This window comes from Lissotriton vulgaris, chromosome 7, assembly GCF_964263255.1.
Source record: "Lissotriton vulgaris chromosome 7, aLisVul1.2, whole genome shotgun sequence".
Classification (NCBI taxonomy): Eukaryota; Metazoa; Chordata; class Amphibia; order Caudata; family Salamandridae; genus Lissotriton; species Lissotriton vulgaris.
This window is the reverse complement of record NC_141695.1, coordinates 163,184,632-163,198,734: the sequence shown is the minus strand read 5'-3', so window position 1 is coordinate 163,198,734 and position 14,103 is coordinate 163,184,632.

The following is a 14,103-nucleotide window of genomic DNA, read 5'->3' as shown; positions in this document are numbered from 1 at the left end:
ATGCCCAACATCCCCAGGTGCTCTCTTCTCTCTACGGCGGCCCACGGGGAACTCTCAAGATCATTTCCCAGGAGACAGTCTACGGGGGCATCATCTCGGACCGTCACTTTCAACATGCCGGAGACTCCTCCCCACTCGAAGGGGACGCAGGCCATCCGACATAGACTCTCCGAATTGTCGGCTGAATGGACAGGGCAGAGAACGTTCGGCAGGATCTGTTCTGGGGTCACCAGGTGACAGCGGACGGCTGTTATACTGGCCCCGGTGTCACGTAGGGCTTCGGCCCTGCGTCCATTAATGTTCACCCACTGACTGTACTTCCGGGTGTTGGCGGGTAGGGGGACCCGCGGGACCATGTCTTTTCCCCCTAGGCACGCTAGAACCATGGCGGCTGGTTCCCATTCTTGGTGTTCTTGCTCACATTCCTCGTGTTCTTCGGAGATTTGTTCTTCCCCCAGGGCGGCGGCAGCCATCTGGCGGGGTCTCGGAGTCTGGCTCTGTGGACAATTCGGGTCATTTGCGTAGTGGCCGACTCGCTGGCATCGGTGACACGTGACATTGGCTCTGTACCCCGGGCGCGCCGGGGTGTTGCCCCGGATGGCCGGGGGTGGGGTGCTGGTTGCGGAAGCGGCCGGGGCGTTGTCTCTTCCTCGTCCCTGGCCCCCTCCTCCTCCTCGGGGACGGTGCTGACCTTGGTTGTTCCGGTTCTGTTCATGTGATCCATTTCGGCCCACTCGGGTAATTTCCCACCGGTCAGCCTCGGCGGCGAGCTGCCGTGGATCAGTCAATTTGCTGTCGAGGAGGTGCTGCCTGAGCTCGATGAAGCAGTTGTTCGATAGATGCTCCCATACCATGAGATTGAAGAGTTGCTCGTAGGTCGTTACATTGCTTCCTTTGATCCAACCCTCGAAGGCTCGGCTGAAATAGTTCACGTACTCCACCCAAGTTGTACCCGGGATCCGGGTGCAGTTTCGGAACCTCTGGCGGTACATTTCGGGTGTGAGCCCATAGCGGGTGAGGAGGGTAGCTTTCATGTGGTCATAGGAGGTCATCAGATGGTCTGGGAGCTGTAACAGGGCATCGCGGCCCTCATTGACGAACCTCCCCCATAGACCGGCTCCCCAGTCGCTTCGATCGATCCGGTGGGAGGTCATAGCGATCTCGTAGGCCTTGAACCATTGCTGTATGTCGTCATCTCGGAAATATTCTCGAACGACATCCTTGGGGATGTGTACCTTCTTTTCTGTTGCTCCCGGGGTGCGCGGTTGCTCGGGCACCCCTAATTCTTTGTTCTGCTTGCGTAAGTCTATCTCAGCTAGTTTGCGCTCGTGTTCAGACGCCAGTCTTTTCTCTTCGAGCTCTCTTTGTCTCTGTTTCTCTTCCCGTTCTTCTCGGAGCCGCAGATGTTCCAGGTTCAGTTTTTGTTCGGCTAATTTGAGTTCGCCATCCATTTTGAGCCGGGCCATTTCTAGTTCATGTAGTCGGCTTCTTTCTCGTTCTTGGATCTCATCTTGCGAGAGACCCGTTCTTCGCTCCTCGGGAGCCGTGGTGTTTTTCTCTGCTGCTGCCACATTTTGGTCCGGGGGTCTGACGGCCCCGGTTTCTGCCCATGACTCAATGGCGTGCTTAAAATCGTCTTTAGTACTCAGACCGGTGGTAGCGATACCTAGTTCAATGCAGAATTGTTTCAACTCACGATGGCTGTATTCTTCCAATTTCTCCATCTGGAATTTCTCGGTGGATCCGCTCTCTTTGGTTGACATTGTGGTTTTGTCGTGGGGTGAGCTACTCTCTGTACGATTACGCGTTGATTCGGATCCCACCGCTGCCACCAATGTTAGACGGACCGGGAGGGTCGGCCGAGAATAAGGGGAGAGGTCTCCGGGGAGAGCCGTCTCCAGCGATCGTACAGACGAGTAACTTCCCCCCCACAGATGTACACCACACAAGGATAAGGTTTAACGTTCTTTATAAGCAATTCTTTAAGTACGGTGAAATGGTACAAGGAGGTCTGGACTCAGGGGTCCCCTCGGTTCTAGTCTCTTGGTTGGGAAAGGGGGTAGCGGGACAGTCTTGTTACCAATCTGGTGGATATGGTGATAGATGGATAGCTCACAATCTTCGAGCTCGGCGTTCTAGATGATCGGGCCGCGGCGGAGCCAGCAGGTCCCGGGATGGTTGAAGGTAGCGACGGTCCGCGGCGGAGCCAGCAGGTCCCGATGAAGGTGGTGGTTACAAACGGTCCGCGGCCACGCCAGCAGGTCCCGACGACGATGAAGGTTTCAGAAGGTTGCGGCAGCGCCAGCAGGCAGGTCGATAGTTCGCAAGGCAGGGCTACGGCAGCGCCAGTAGTCCGTCACGGATGAGTTCTTCACTGCGTCTCTCGACTCCAGGATACAACTGCCTTCCTGCTCTGGAGCTGCCCCAGTTATAGGTCTGGCGCCCTTTGATGTCCGGACCCTCGCACTTGGAGGTCGGGAGGTCCGGGATGAGGGAGTCCAGACACCCAGCAGGGGGGTGGAGCCAGCGCCTGGGGGAGCTGGGGGCGATCGGCACCTGGCGGGGGAGAACCATCGACACCTCTTTCTCCCATTGACCTGCCAAGTAGTCCGCTCACCTCCTGGGTGGATGGTGGTGCCGGGATGTCGGGGCCTGGCCAGGCCCAGGGTTAGGGTCGATCGGGGGCCACGGGGCCTCGTGGTGCTGTGTCCAATATGGTGCCCAGGCCGGCGAGGGGGCCGGTAGGGAATCGGGCCCATGATGTGGAGATGTTCAGGGGCAGGGGTCCCACATGAGACGGGAAACGGGTGGTTGTTGCGTGTAACACCTGGAGAGCCGGGCTCGGGCCTGGTCGTGCGGGGAGGGAGCAAGCCTTTCACGTGGCCTGTCCAACACTGCGGATCTCTGCTGTGGACAGCTAAAGTCCCTGAACTGTCGTGTGTTCAGACATTTGCTCTCAGGTCAGGTGTATGTTGCTTGATGACCTAGGCAGCAGTAAAGGGCAGAGAGACACATTTTCACGTAGGTCTTGAACACATGGCATGGGGCGATAGCTCCCAGATCAGCTGCCAGTGAGCTCCAGTGGAGCGGTCTCGGAAGGTTGAAGGTCTGAAGCATATAGCTGTGTCTGAGCTGGGGAGCGAAGTGAGCTAAAGACCGAAGATGGATTCAACCCAGATCTGTAATTGGGGGTGAGTGTCTGAAAAGTTTCAGCGCTCCGTCCAACATCTCCTTGTGTTTGCTTTGTTTGCCCTAAGTTGGAAGGGTATGCCCAAATGTGGGTCCCTTGCTCAATTTGCCACTGGATTCAAGCTAGCCTGGCTGATGAAGGTGCTACCCCGAAACCAGTCCCAGGATGCTTGTTTCCGGTTCAGGAAATACCTGGCTTGGCAGTTCGGTCTGGACTGTTCCCATAAGGCACAGGGTCAAGACTGATTTGCATATAGCTAGGTCTAAACTGGGGTAATGAAGTGAGCTAAAGAATAATGATGGACTCAACCCAGATCTCTGACTGGAGGCGAGTGTCTGAAATGTTTCAGTGCCCTGTCAATCATCACCTTGTGTTTGCTAGTATCTGGGTATGGCACTGGAGGGCTTGAATGTTAGAGTTTAGATTGTGTGTGGATACGTGGTTGGAATGGCTGTCGTGTGCAGATGTGGTGACCTGAACAACCTTGAACAGTAGGTTCATAAATGTAAACTGATGCCCGTTTGTGAGAGCCCACGAGTTGGTCACAAGGATAGCCAGTGGTTTGCCTTGGAAGGTTCTAGAGAGATCGAGAAGTGAGGGTTCTACTTCTCTAGGAGAGGAACAAAGCTAGTAGAGCAAAGAGGCTGCTGCAGCAGTCAGTTTCACCCCTGACTAGGTGGACACAAGTAAGAAAAAAAGTGATTTTTATGTATTTAATACTTATAGTCTGGTAGCCATTGCATGGTGGATATGAATGGCTTGAACCATGAGCTAAAGCAAGAAACAGATGCTGGCAGTTGTGAATGCTGATGGGGTGAGGGTATCGGCAGAGCTGGAAGCAACCACTGAGGGAAAAGCAGAAATCACAGACAGGGCCGGCTTTAGCGCTGGTGGCGCCCTGTGCGACAGTATCTGTTGCGCCCCCCCCCCAATGACCACCTCTGCCACGGATTCCCTCACTAGCACCCTTTAACAGCGCCTCTCAAGTCTCCATAAGCACTGCCTCACAGATTCATTAAGTTTTATATAACCCTGGGCAAAGCACTACGCTACAAAGTTTGCAAAGTTTGCGCATCTTCGCACTACACGAACTGCACGTAGCACAATGCAAACATGCGTAGCGTAGCGTAGTGCAGCGGTCATTTTTTGCTTGCTCGCGGTCCTCAACGTCAAGTTGGCGACCGCGAGCAAGCAAAATGACATCCTCGCAAGACTTTTTCCTTGTTCACGATCAGCAACATCAAGTTATCGATCGTGAGCATGGAAAATAAACCTCCCGGCGAGATTCTCAACGCGGGGAGGTCATGTTTCTCATTGCGAGTGGTCGCACATGCCCGCGAACGCTCGCGATGAGAAACTATCAGTCCGTGTTGAGAAAGCTGCAGCTCGAGTAAAAATCTACTTGAGCGGCAGAAATGTACAGCTCGCACTGTGCAAGATGCCGTTTTCAATGATTGCACAGTGCTGGATGCTTGTCCGCACTGTGCAATCATTGAAAATTACATCTTGCACAGTGCGAACATGCTACTACGCAGTTCGCGTAGTGCTACGCGTAGCTCGCATAGTGCAAAGTGCACTTTGCGTAGCTACGCGTAGCGCTACTTCGCAAACTACGCCCACCCTTAGTTTTATAGCGCCACTCATACCAGTGTAAGGTGTCAGACCACTTTACACCACACACACATTGCACAGAGACAATCATATGTGTGTAAATCAGTGTATATGAAATGTTACATCAGACAGTACTACAAGGTGTAGTGTAGGAGTGGCATGTCATCGATACTAGTAGGCAATATAATTTAAGTTCTTATTCATGAAAAGCACAAATTCAGAATTTAAAATGTAACATCATTGTAAAGGTTTCTCTTTCATAATAAGAATAGTTTTCTACTCAATTGAACCCTTTTCACAAAGTTAGAATAATGAAAGACTGGACAAAAAAATATATATATAGCTCTAACATACACCTTGCAATTTGCATACAGCTCTAGGATGACAGTTAATAGCTCAATGTTCTATATTAGGATTTTGACTTCTAAACAATACGACAAGTAACAAAAGGAGCTTTCTTACAGAAGCAGTAACCCACTGACCTATTTACATTATCTACACTTCCTTATCCGCATGGTACACGTTCTTAGCAGCAGGCATTTTAACCCTCGCCGCTACTTTAGGATGAGTCACAAATATTTCCACTAGACAAACCTTCGTCTCTTTCCAGATATACGATTAATCACCGGACTTCTCTTGACATTTTAATTGATGTATGAAAATTGCTGGAGGCCAGGAAGGAGGCAGCAGATGCTTTTAAAATGATAAAACCCATTAAAAAAATTGATGTCCCACCCCAAGTCAACGCCCGGTGCGGTTGCACCGATCGCACCGGCCCTGATCACAGACGCACTGAGGGTCACCACCTCTCCCTCTTTCAGCCGGCAAGCCACACTCATGCTCTACAGCACCACCAGTGCTGAAGTTCTGCCCGAGAGCAATTGACCTGAGCACCCATCTGGGAGGGGACCCAGGCCAACTGTCTAAGAAATATGTCCCCCAATCCGGCCTCAGGCCAAAATGGGTGAGCCATAAGAGTCACTGTCATATTTGAGGGCGAGGGCCTTCTTTCCCCAAGAAGGAGAGCCTCATCTCCCACACCTAGAAAATGTGTTATTAATCCTCAAACATTCATAATCGCAATCTTCAAAACGAGAAGTGATAAATAGAGTAGTACGAGAGCATTCAGGGTGGCTGTTATGTTATGTTATGTTATGTTATGTTATGTTATGTTATGTTATGTTATTTATTCTTGTAGAGCGCACGGTTACCCTAGGGTGTCCTGGCCCTAAATGCTGATTGCCTGGGAAGCAGGTTTTGTATTATTGGGAAAAGAGCAAAGTTTTCAGACCCTTACGAAAAGACAGAAAGTCCGAAGCATTTCTAAGCATGAAAGGCAGCTCGTTCCAGGCTCTAGAAGCACAGACAATAAAGCCTCTGCCTCCCCAATTAGATTTTTTTAAGGAGGCCACATTGCACTTGCTTAGCACCTGTTGATCTTAAGTTCCTACCTGGAACATACCATTGAAGCTTACGTCTGAGAAACTCTGGACCTATCCCATTAACTGCCTTAAAGACAATGCAGAGAGCCTTGAAGCGAGTTCTTAGCCTTACTGGACGCCAATGCAGTTTTTTCAATTCGCTCCTGACAGAGACAAACCTAGGGCCACTGGCAGGGAGAAAGTAAAGAGGGTGACCAGGTAAACTCGGAGGCTTTTATAGCGTTCACCTCATCCCACCCTGAAGCACTGGAATATCTGCTATAAGCCTTCTGGCAAACTCCTGGATGTAGCTGCTGGGACCGAAAGTGAGCTGCCAGCTGGTATGGCCCAAGATAGCACGTCTCCGGGCAGTACAGGTGTCGACCGCCAGGCCACTGACTAGTTAAACAGCTCCCAATTGGTGTGCTTGCTCCCAGACTGCCCAACTTCCTGATTTGGAGGGCTTCACCCTCAATGGGCTTATTTTCCTCTCCAAAGAAGCAAATTGTCCTCCATTGACATCAGTGAAATCATCAACACAAAAAAATCATTTGTCATCATTGAAACAAGTCATTGAAACAAGTTTCTCTTCGTTGACTTCAATAGGATCACTCAGTTGTATCCTCCAAAGTGGCTGAAGCGTTTGAGGGGTATCCTGCTGGCTGCACTTATATTCTGTTTAAAAAGACACAGCCCAAAATGCTGAGAATGTTTGATCTGCAGAATTAGAAAGTGTTGATGGCTGATCCAATCAGGGCTGAGTATCTGTAAAATGTCGCTTGGTAGGAAGAAATATAAACGGAAGCGGTGCCTCAGCTGTGTGAGCAGGATTTCAAGAAATCAGTCTGCTTTAGGTACCAGGTACTAATGGCAGTAAACATTCCTATAGGTGCAAATCACCCACATGTGGGAAAACGAACAATGCCATGAAGAACTGAAGAAAGAGACCCCTTTCTGGAGTCATGGGTGCTGAGTCAACAGAGGTCACTGAAATGTTAGTTAATTTTGCTTTTAGATCCCTAGAAAATGGACATAGACGCACATTAAGACTACAGAGCTGAAAGGTAGATGGGATAAACATTTGCACAGTCCAGGATTATTTTGAAACCCTGGTGCAGTTGCAGACCAACATTGTCCAGGCCAGTCTAGAGGGTTTGATAGGGGAACAGACAAAAACTGACAAAAACCAATGAGCAGGGGCTTAGCTTAGTCAGGAAAATTCAGGGGTGTGAGTCTGGAATGTCCCAGCAAGCACTGGAGTGAACACAACTTAAAAAGATGGTACAGTGAGTGACGGATGGGAGTGCTGGGTTTGGGGGCCGGATTAACCCCTTGGCTGCGGGGCACATTCCCCTGCTGTGCTGGGGGGAGGAGGGGCGCACACAGCGCCCCCATGCTCATGACGAGCTCAGCTCGTCATGAGCCACGGTTCTCGTGTGCTCATGACGAGCTGAGCTCGTCACGACCACGCCCGTTTAATGGAACGCTCAGCACAGCAGGGGAATTAGCCCCGCGTGTGAGCATTCCAACGGTCATGAGCACACGGGAACCATGGCTCATGACGAGCTCAGCTCGTCATGAGCATGGGATGGGTTAAGGGGCATGAGTGTTTTTGACAAAACTAAAGTTTGAGTGGGGTCTTACTGTCAGTGGGCAGGTGAATGGTATTCTGAAAAATAAATATTTGTGTAGGGCCTCTGCATGGTTAAAGTGTGTGTAGATCATGACTTCCAGAGCTAGAAGGTGTCCTGCACTATTCAGCCTATGCTTCCATTCCATAATACTATTTAGGATGAAGAGGAGCATTGGCATGAAGTGGGACTAACCTCACTGTGCTGGCGTAAAAGACTCTAATGGTGCTGGCTGGCAGAACGTCAGCCTTAGAATGTCAATGATCGGTCCCCGCCTGCACAGGGGTTGTGCTGATGTCCCTCAGATCCTTCTGTAGGTGTTTGCCCTGTATGGATCAGAGGTTTATTTGTGAAACAATAAGTGCTGGGGCTCTCATCATGAGGTAGCTTGCACCACCCTTTTGCTCCTATTAGCGCTGCCTTTAACAGAACCAACTACTAACCACAAAACCCTACAAGTGAGGAGAAGATGTGGCGTAATGGCAGACCTGACGATTTTGGAGCTGGGGAACCCTGTTTGAGTCTCGGCGTAGACTTATCATCCTGTGATTCTGGGAAAATGTCAACATCGATTGATTCTGAACAAAACGCGTATTCTCCCCGTGCCTACCAAAAATGAATGTCCTTAACTGCTGCTCATGAAAAGCGCTCCGATACCTTTGGGTCGAGTTTGCTTTGTAAGCACCGGTGTTGACGATTCATTGCCAGTGCTGACCACCAGAAACCAGCCACTCAAATTAAGCAATGGTCTGAATAGAACACCGTATAAGTCAAGTCACTTTTATTATCAAGCAAACCTGTGAAGAACCGGGTTTTAGAACCCAGCGGCGCCATGGGAAACGCCGATGTCTTCGGGTTCACCTGTCTTAGAATACAGAGACACGGGATACTTCTCGGTGACGTCAAAGACCAAATTTATTGGCTGCAACCAGGAACAGAGGTCTACGAAGCACTACACGGGTGGTTCGCTAGAGACTGCACAAATTCATAGAGCGGAGCATCGTCTTTTATGCTAAAATTCACATTCCTGGCTAGCATCAGTTACATACGAATGGACCAATCGGATAATGACATTTCAAACATATCGCATGAAGACAAACCCACTTTCCGTTGTCCAGCCCACCAGAAATGACTAGGCAAAATCCAACATTCCTGCTCGGACAGGCCGGACGAACCCATAATAAAAGACCTCAACCTATATCAGAAATTAAGCCATAAAGGAAGGAACAGAAACAGATGAGAAGCAAGATAGAAGGGTGTGTGCAAGTAACATAAACTCAGCAATGTCCTGCTCTTTGATCTCTATCTGACCAGCTGCCTAACAAGGAACTGGCTCAACGAGTTCAGCCTCGGGCAAGGGAGTCAGTTCGTTCAGGTCACACAAAAGTCAGCTAAAGGTGTACGTGTCCCAAGGACTCGTTTGGCCGTAGTCATCGGCCTATGTGAGGGCAACCACAAAATGGCTCCCGTACACAAAATGGAACCCGTAGGTTCGAACGAAATCCATGAATACGTAGTGTTTCCACTGATCGATTATGACGAAAACACTCGTACATACCACACTTGTCATTTGCGGTCCGCTGATACCAAAATCATCTTGATGCGAAAACCTTTATTGAACGGGTTCAGAATCACGGAACCTCTGAACCTCCTTTTGCCCTTACATAGGCAACAAACCCAAACTTATGTCAGTCTGAATCCAGGTCTATGTTCATCAGATCATCAAGATGTTGCTGTAGCATCATCCTAGTACTTAGCAACTCTCTCTGGACAGGTCTCCTTGCACAGGAAATAGCGCAAAGGCCACATATAGTAGGAGCACACTGTATACAAAAACAGAACAGGAAAAGGATAGCTAAGATCATCCCAATGACCATCAGAATCGTCCAACCCCACGTGGATAACAATCCCCAAAACCATCCCATCAATGACCAACCTCCTTCGTCTATATGTACAGACTTGGACATCTTATGTAGCCTGGAAATGGCTTGGAAAACTGTAGGAGCGTTGTCTGGAATGAAAACGCAGCAGCTTGATTGAATCAATTTACACACCCCTCCTCTATCTGCAAGTATGACATCTAACGCAACTCTGTTCTGAAGAGTCATAAGGCGATCCGACTGGAGCTCAGCAGTCAAGTTACTAAGGGCACCAGCAGTTTCGACTATGGTGGACTCAACCACTCTCGTCAACTGTCGAGTGTTCCTGCTACTAGCCATAGGTCCCCAGAACGGCAGAAAACCCTTCAAAAAATCTCCCAATTCTTGTCCTGCGGTATCTTCCTTACTGAAGACACCTCTAACAACTCTCGTCTTGTGGTAATCTGCCGCAGCTGTAAACGTGGGAGGCAACAGGAACAAGACAAAACATGTGCCCGAAAAGTCAGGGGGCAACCATGTATATGCTTTATCGTAACAGATTAAATAAGTACCCTTAGCTGCGAGAAACACTGGGGAAGTCTGAGACACAAAAACATATGTATCGGGGCAAACACTCTTCCCTAACTGAGCTCTCGGATTCTTGCCATTACCTTGCAGACAATACTGACCCTGATGGGGCACTATCCAAATCGGAAGGGGATCTTTTCGCTCGCTGGTTAACACTTAGACTAACTCCATATCCAGTAACGTTCCATCCGATGTATGCTTGTGTCTCATCTCGGGATAGTCTCATAGGAACTAATTCCCCTAATCATATCGCCTAAACCCTTGACCAGAGCACTAGTCTTCGGACTATCTTTCACAGAACGTTGGGGATAGACTCCATGAGCATAAATGAACATCGTTCTGTATGCCCAAATAGAACCATTATAGCTAAAAGGCAAAAACCAGGTAAGGAATACCTTTATCGGTAGTATGTGGCATAAGGCCACATACCCAACAATTTGTCGTGTTCATTACTAGCTGGTGTTGATGCAGGAGCTGAACAAAGGAATTGTTAGCAAATTTCAGTCTTCTAACAGTTTCATGTTCGGGCAGAGGGTGAAAAGAATGTGAAGAAACAGTAGGAGGAGGCATAGATTGCATAGTGGGCACAAACGTCACTTGAAAAGAGAATGTCACATATCCAATTAAAAACATCATTAAGCTAAACAGCATAAACAAACACAATATTAAAAAACGTTTTCTGCTCATAACTGTTCATATTTTGCTCTTGAAGCTTATTCTTTCATCAGGTCTCTCCATCTCGAAAAACTCCATCTTCTAATCGTGCTGCTCACGGCGGTAGGGTGTTCCGTGCTAAGGAATGCGCCTGTCAGTCCAGGGTAACGCCCTCAGACCAACCAGAACCGTCAACCTAACGTCTTCGGCTTGCACTCCAAAGACTTGGCACCGCAACCCTACAGCTGAACCCGGATGGTGGTTCGAAAAACAAAAATCAAAATAGTTCCTCGGAGGAGAGCTTAACCTTAAATATCAGTAAAGAAAGAATTTATTTTATTAGTCCAGCATCTCTCGGTCGCAAATTATAACGCTCTTTGCCAGGCAATGTCTGTTCTCTGAATAGAAGCTCAGGTTCAGAAGTGTCCAAACGATTCAACGGAGGCACAGCTTCTTGCAGAAGATCGTCACTTTCTCGCTCAGTGTTCGTTCCAATCAAACGGGCATCGCTAAAAGGCAGAAAACGAGGCACGGTTTCAGTCTCCGAATCAGGAAGTCCTTTCTGGACCCACCGGTTGTACGGCAGAGGCAAAGGGGCCCTCTTACAATGTACGCCGTGGATCCAGTTCTTTTTACCGTGCACTCGTACTGCGGAACGGGTAGCCAAAAGAACTAAGTAGGGTCCGATCCAGCGGGGCTGCTCGTTCTTGGTCTGCTGGAAGTTTTTGACTAGGACCCAGGTTCCAGGTTCAATGGCGTGTCCCGGATCTTCAGAAGCTTGTGACAGTGTATCATGAACCTGTTGATGCAAAACACGCAATTTAGCCGTCAATTCATACAGGTAATCAAGCAATACAGGATGTTCTATCTCGTTAAACTTTGTCGGCCTCGGCACTCCCCAAATATTTGCCGGGCGACCAAACACCACCTCATATGGACTAAGTCCCATTTGTGAATGCACAGTCCTTCTAGTGGACAGAAGGGCTAATGGCAAGGCGTCTGGCCATTGTAAACCAGAGCTCGCCTGAATTTTGGCCAGTTTTAGCTTAAGGGTGCCGTTATAGCATGCTACCAGACCAGCTGATTGGGGATGATTTGCAGCGTGGAACTTCTGCCTAATTCCTAAACCATCACACACTCTCTTCATCACTTGACCCACGAATTCACTCCCATTGTCACTCCAGATCATTCTCGGCAAACCAAACCTAGGGAAAAATTCCTTAATAGGGGCTTAGCTGTGGACAAGGCAGTGTTATCTTTCAAAGGGTAAGCTTCCACCCATCTTGAAAAAGAGCAAACAACCACTAACACATATTTCAGGTTGTTGCACCTCTCCATGTGGATGAAATCTAGCTGCAAAGCCTCAAACGGATACGTTGGAGGAGCAAAATGACCAGCTGGAGTGGGAGTTCCCTTACCAGGATTGTACATCAAACACACCATACAATTCTTAACCAGATTCTCTGCACACTTAGGAATACCAGCATTCTGCCATACTGGAGCTAACAACTTACAAATCCCTTTCACACTGATATGAGCCATTCCATGGGCCATCGTAACCACTGGAAGTACATACGCATCGGGTAACAACCATCTCTGGTGCTCTGACAATTCAATCCAACAACCATTCGCATCCAATGTACCCTTGCTTTCTTTCCATTCATTCAACTCTTTCTCTGTAGCTTCAGCTTGGATAGATTTCACGCTCTCAATCATATCTTCACACATACTTCTATCCGGAACCCATCTCGCCGGACCCGCAACATACATTCGACTCGTCACATCTCTAGCAGTTTCTTTCGCAACTTCATCTGCAAACGCATTACCACGACCAACATCATCAGTAACTTTCTTATGCGCACTGCATTTCACAATCGTAACTTGCAACGGCAAAGTAAGAGATTCAAGAAGTTCATTCACCAACTGACCATGCTGAATCTTAGTTCCATGCGAAGTCAGGAACCCACGCTCTTTCCACAGACGCCCAAAACTATGAGCCACACCAAACGCGTACTGACTATCGGTGTACACAGTCACTCGTTTTCCTTTTGACAACACACACGCTCTCGCCAATGCAATCAACTCTGCTGCTTGCGCTGAATTATGTGGGATACGTGCAGCTTCAACAATCGTATACAAAGTCATAACAGCATATGCCGCAGTCGTATCACCATTCGGAAGCTTAAAGCACGAACCATCAACCCATAAGGTACCATCAGACTCTGGAAGAGGAGTGTCCCTATGATCTATCCTCCCTTTTGTTTATTCCCCTGTCCTAAGGAAGCAATCATGCTGTTCAACAACATCTGTCTCAACTGAAATCGGCAACAACGTGGCTGGATTTAACGTGTTACATCTCTTTATATGCACATGACTCGCTAACAGTGTCACTTCGTAACCCGACAACCGAGCACTAGGTAAGTGCTGTGTCTTGATGCGATTCTACAAGGTATCCACTGCATGTGGAACCATCACAATCAATGTATTGTCCATCACTAAGCCAGCAGACTGTCGAATCGAAACAGCCGCTGCTGCTGTAGCTCTCAGACAACTCGGCAAAGCTCTAGCTACCGGATCCAAAGTCGACGAAAAATAAGCACATGGACGTTGCTTATCACCAAACTGTTGAGTCAAAACTGACAATGCACATCCCTCTCTCTCGTGGACATAGAGTGTAAACGGCTTACTGTAGTCGGGAGTACCTAACACAGGAGCCGAACACAACGCATTGCGTAATTCTGAAAAGCTCTTCTGACATTCGTCAGTCCAAGGAATAGGATTTGGAGTATCCTTAACAGTAAGAGCTATCAAAGGTTTCGCAAGCAATGAAAAATTTGGGATCCACTGTCTACAATACGACGTAATACCCAGATAAGCATGTACTTCTCTCTGTGTCATAGGCACACTCATTTTCACAATAGCTTGAATTCTTTCTGGGGTCAGTTTCCTTCCCTCCTTCGATAAGAGGTGACCTAAGTAGGTAACTTCTTGTCGACAATATTGCAACTTCGAAAGAGAAACCTTATGATGGAAATCAGACAAATGACATAACAACGACAAAGTAGCCTCTCTACAAATCTCTTCATTGTCTGCAGCAACTAACAAATCATCAACATACTGAATAAGAGCAGCACCATCAGGTAAAACAA